The sequence below is a fragment of the Manihot esculenta genome, chromosome 17 (assembly GCF_001659605.2).
Source record: "Manihot esculenta cultivar AM560-2 chromosome 17, M.esculenta_v8, whole genome shotgun sequence".
NCBI lineage: Eukaryota > Viridiplantae > Streptophyta > Magnoliopsida > Malpighiales > Euphorbiaceae > Manihot > Manihot esculenta.
Window position 1 is genome coordinate 30,194,496 of NC_035177.2, and position 6,341 is coordinate 30,200,836.

Here is a 6,341-nt window from a genome sequence, read left to right on the forward strand (position 1 = left end):
AGTTTGAATCTTCATTCCATTCTAAAAAAAAAAAATTAATATTGACTATTAATGTCGGAAATTATCGTTGGTGGGCCAAAAGTGTTGACCATTAATGTTATTAAAAAAAAAAACAAAATAAATAAATAAGTGAGGTTTACTTGCGCCGTGGAATGACCGGCGTCGTGAAAGTTTTGACAGAAAAACGTAGTTGGAAAAGAGGTGGACGATGGAGCCCTTCAAGGACTAGAGGCGTAGAGGGGACGTGCTGCCATTTTACTAGTCTATATAATTTTAGTTGTTATAGTTAGGTCTAAATTTAATTTTTCTCATGAAATTTTTTTTTTGGCCGTAATGTTGCGTGGATAAGTTTTTAAAAGTCACTATGTAAATTTAATCTAAAAATTAAAATTGAAATTGCAATTAATGTACATATAATTCAATATGCAAATTTAATCTAAAATAAAATATTTTTTCATATAAACGTCAGATATATATTATGATATTTTATAATAAAAATTATTTAAAAAATTGTATATACAATGAAAATTTTTCTAAAAAATAAAATCCTAATTTTAGGTTAAAATAAATATTTAAAAAGATGAATTAATATTAAATATAATTATAATTTTTTGTATATAATTAAAAATTATTTAAATATTTTTTGGGGCCATGCTCCCTCTAGTTTCAAGAGCTCCACCCCAGTTTAGAGATATTATTAGGAAAAAAAAAAAAGGTTGGAGGTATTATTTTCTATCAAGACTTTGACGATGCCAGTCGTTCCACGACGCAAATTAAAGATTTATTTTCTTTGTTTCCAAACACGAATTGTCAATATTGATTTAACGTTTGAGCCATTTTTTCTCACTTCCTTTTTATGCTTTTTCTCTGTTTAATATTTGACAAATGCAAAATATTTGAACAGTTTTTCAAAATTAAGAGATTATATTTTTATTTAATATTTTATAATAAATCTAAAAAATTAATTTTAAAAATTAAACCTAATATATATAATTCAATATGAAAAATGATTTTATCTAAAATTAAAAATATTTTTTATGTGAGCCGTCAGATAATTATTATAAAGTTTGATAAGAAAAATTATTAAAAATATAAATCCAAATACAATGAAATTTTTTTTCTAAAAAATAAAATTTAAAATTTAGACTAAAATTTTGTTTAAAAATAAATATTTTAAAAAGATGAATTAATAAATAAAATTATTGTATAAATATAAATATAGTTATAAAAATTTAAAATAATACATATTTACACTCTGAAATTTTATTAAAAAATAATTTTGTAGTGCTCTAAATTTTAAAAATATCTGTGGATACATCTCAGCTATTTAAAAATGTATCTCAATCCCAATCAACAACGATTAAATTTTTATAAAATTTTTAAATCAATTTATATTCAAAGAAAATATTTATTTTACTATTTAAATAAATATATAAGTTGATTTGATATAATAAATTATAAATTATATTAATGTACACTTATTAGTTAATTTATATGTCAGTGGCTATAATTACATTAATGTAAATTTCGCATTTGTATTTTTTTAAAATAATTTTATTGTTTGAAATAAAAATTTAATTTTTTAATTTAAAACAATATGTATTATTTTATAAAAAATTATTTAAATAAAAGAAATTATACCAAACAAATGGTAAAGGACGTTACACGGGAGTTAAGTCTTCACTCACTTTGGTCTATATATATGCACAACGAGTCTTGATCGATGGCTCCTCAGATATCCATCGATCAGAAATGGAAAAGAGAAGCTTTTATCTTCAATTTGTATGCATTATCATCTTGCTTTCGTTTCTCTTCTTCTCTTCTGAGTCCGCTGATCATGTGACTGCTAACCACTCCAAAACCCCTAAACTCAGTAAGTCTTCACTCCAATTGCTTTATTTATGTGCAATTTTATACATATAACTTCGTGCTTATTCAATTAATTATCACTTTGTTATTTCAGAGGAGAAGAGTGCTATGCAACAAAAGTATCTTGGAGAAAGTAAAGTTAGCGCGATTCAAAACCCTCCACCTCCTGCTTACAAAGCTATTGGAAGCCGTTCACCTCCTGGAGGCACTCCGTGAACAGTATTTTGTTTAAATTAAAAATTTATCTCGGTTTAAATTAAAAAAATTATCTCTATACGCAGTATTTAATTTAAATAAAAAATTAATAAAATTAAATTAGTTTAAAATTTTAATTTATTTTATTTATTTATTTTAATTTATTTAATTTTTAATTTTAAAAATTTTGATTTAATTTAATTTTAATTAAAAAAAATAAAAAATCAAAATAAATCAATTAATAATAATAATAGTATATTATTTTTAATAATATAGAGATTAAATCATATTAAATTTAAAATATTTTAATTAAATTTTAAAATATTTTATTAAAATTTTAATTATTTCGATTCTATTTAATTTTAATTAAAAGAAATTTAAAAAATTCAATTGAATTATTTAGTGATAATATATTATTTTTAATAATATAAAAAATTAAATTATATTAAAATTAAAAATATTTTAATTAAATTTTAAAATATTAAAAATAAAATATAAAAAATAAAAATTTTATTAAAGATTTAAATTGATCAAAATAAATTAAATTAAATTAATTTAGTTTAATTTGATTTTTAATTAAAATTAATTTAATTTAATTTTTATAAATATTAAAATTTTAATTTTTAATTTATTTATTTAATTTTAAATTCAACCCATCAAATTTTATATCGGTGGCGGAGGCCGTAACACACGGTTAAAGGTAATTGGTGGCTTCTTCTATCGAAGCGTAGCTCCCGCCGCCTAAACATTTCTATTTCTGCGTGTGAAATATCAACATGTATCTTATATATTAATGGATTGTCTTATATACATCACTGGCTAATTAAATGCTAGCAATAATGTTAAAACTAGAAATTTCTTGATATTCATTTTTTAATTTTCCTGAATTATCTGAAATTAAAATCACCTTTCAATCAATAAATACCGTAATTATTTTTTAAGTATTTTTTAGATAATTTTAAATTATTAAAAATAAATTTTTCGAAGGTAAGAAATATAATATAATCAAATTAACCGAAATAAAATAAAAAATTTATATTTTCTATTATTAATCAATTAATTATATAAACAAAAATGGGAACGTTGGAGGAACAAGGTCTAATATTGGTCGAAGAAAGATGGCTCAGAGGATCAATTACCATTTGCAGCGTACTGTAGAGTTTATTATTATTATTATTATCATCATCATTTAAGATGCCTCCAAAACCTGTGAGCTCACTTGGACTTTCATATATTCCACCAAATTATCACCTACTTCTCCATGAATAACTGTTATCGGAGGAGAGGATACAAAGGGAAGGGGAATTTGGTTGAAAAAGAGATTGTTGTTGGAAGCTCACATGATCAGTGTTCTTTCTAGATGAATGTAATAATCATTATATAGATTTTGATTGCTGTCCTTAGGATCCCAAGTTAAGGAGGCTGCTGCTACAAGAAACAATGAAATGGAACATGTATAGATTAATAGTGGCAACAAGAAAAACATCATTTTGCCTGTTTAGGCCAAGACCCAAACCCAATACCTTTACAACACAATGCTTTATATTTTCAAATGAAACAATGGCAAATGGCTAGGACAACAAAATCATTTTCATTTCTTTCCCTTCTATAATCTTCATGAGTAGGGATATCAGGCGGGCGGGTTTTCACAGGTACTCGATCCGTCCAAACCCTATTAGAACGAATTTGGATTTTTACAAAACGGATTTGGGCGGATTTGGGTTTGAAAAATTTTTCCTGTCTCGGATTCAGGTAGGGTTCGGAATTAGACTATTGGATACCCGTTACCCGAACCCGATTAGTATATAACAAAACTAACCCTAACCCTAACCCTGATCCATAATTCCTTTTTTTTCATTTTCACTACCCTCTCTCCGTCGCGCCTCTCTCCTTGCTTCCCTTCCTATAATTCCCAATTCCCAATCGGCCTCTCTCCTCCACTTCATTGACGCCCAATCAGATATCACCTTCTCCTCTCTTCTTCATCCGCCCGTCCGCCAGTCACCGTAGTAATGCAGGAGCTCACTGTTCTTCCCCGCCAGTCATTTGTTTATACTGCGGTGATGATCTGAGATCTAGAAAATAGGGTTTTACAATGGGTTCTGTAAAACTGGAAAAAACTTAAAACCTAGAGGAGGGTATTTCTCCTTTTATATGTTTCCTTCTGTCTGCTAGTGACGTGCTAACAGAACGTATATCATTGGACCACCTGTCCCTGCTACGTGGATTTGGACGTACGAGGGAATCAGATCTCTGCCCCATGCGTAACGGCCTCTGATCCTCTCCACGCGCGTGTAGATGGGTCCATAAGGCAGATGAATGAGTCTTCCTTCTGGTTCTGGGCTGGGCCGGAAGATAGGAGCAGAGCTGGACCCAAAGGAGATCGGCCCGAGGTGCAGTGAAGGCGAGGCCGGCCTGGTTGAGAAATTCGAAAGGGCCCGGTATCAAGGCTCGAAAGGGCCTGACCTGTCAGTGCAGAGGATGTGTGGGCTTCTGAGCGATGGGCCGTGATCGAGGGCTTGGCCCCTGACTGGGGTGGAGAAATCCAGCGATCATCAATTGCCCCTTTACCTCCTCAGCAGTTATTGTCCCAACTGTCGAGGGGGTAAACATCAAGAATCATTATGACCGCGCCTGTTTGAATTCAGCTTGCTCTATGACGCCCTTTCATCTTTTTGTCACTTGTAGCTTTAAATCTTCTCCGTCTTTTTTCTATTTCCAGCTTTCCTCTGCTCTTTGTGCACACTGTTATCTTCACTTTCCTGCCTTTATCTTCCCGATACGCTTTCTTTCCTCTTTTGTGAATAGCCTTTAAGGATTCTGATGCCGCTAGCCTAGAGTATAAGGTCGCCCTGTCTTACATTAAAATCTCAGCCTCTGGCTATATATTAATAACACCTCCTTCTCATCCTTGGGCTCATTATCGGGATAACGGGATCTCTCTTTCTGATCCTCCTTCCTCTGGTTCGATCAATCTCCTAAAAGATGCAAGTTTAGTTTTCTTTGTCATGCGAAAGAGGTACGGTTTACCTTTCCCTTATTTCTTTCGAATCTGTTTTGTCTCTCATGGGGTCCGTATTAACCTTGCTTTTGTGATTTTTGCAGCCTTTGGGATGAAGATGAAGCGGATTAAGCCCCCTAAGATTCTTACGCTGCCCATGGGGAGCTTGAACGTTGCTTCGGACGTCTTCCTAGCGGGGGGATCGGTGGGGGAGGTTATTCGACAAGTTGCCAGAATCATGTTTTCCAGGTCGTCCGGACGACCTCCTCCCCCTGCCCCTGCCCGGGCTCCTGTCTTTCTTTCTTCCGGAAAGGAGGAGGAGATTCTCGTGGTGCCCCTGATGTCCGCTCCTGACTCGAACTCATGGAATAACATGGTTTCTGAGGCTTATTATGAGATACGAGATGCTGTCTACACACGTAATATTAGCAAGGGTAACCTGCTAAAATTAGTCCAATATAGTATGTGTGTAGATTTGCAACATTCACTTGTTCCATTGCTCTTCAGAATGCCTCGCCGGTTTTCCTCGGCTTGCTTGAGTGTATCGTGCATCACACTTGGGCGGCAGGAAGCCTACCTATGATGGAACGGTGAGAAATGCTTATGGGGATCAATTTGTTCAGTTCCCCTATAATAACAAGACAGAGCTCAGCCGGCCTGTGAAGCTCATCTTCCGAACTATGAGAATTCTTCTGAATCGAAAGTTAAGATGGTGGGGTAGGTGACAGTGATGTAAACATAGATGATAATGTATCCGGGCATGTAAATCCTTTAGGGATAACTTTTTATCCTGTAATGTAGGTATTTGTAACATGCTGTAATGTATTTTTCTTTTAATGAAATTTTTGTTTTTCGTTCATACTCAAGCTCTTCTTTCCTTATCATGAGTGAAGTATTTAGACCGCGTGTTTCGTAATTTTTGCTGAGGGATCCACTGTGTCGTTTTTCCTCCTCGCCTCCTAGCCGATCAGAACTAGAGTTTGTTTAGCCAACTAAGCTTTCTTTCCGAGCTGGACTAATCGCTTTTGGTTTACTCTTTCCGAGCTGGACTAGCCGTACTCGCGAGCTCTATTTTTAACCAGTGAGTTGAGCTCTTGACCCACAGGTTTGTATGATTCCAAGACGTCCTTATTACTTCGTTACTATCACTTCGGGCTCGTACCCTTTGCTTAATAATGATAAGTCAGATCATGTACCTTTTTAGGGGGTGAGCAGGTCTGGTCTTTATCATGCTTCCGTCTGCTTGCGTCCTTGGATCTTTCCACGACTTACTCTT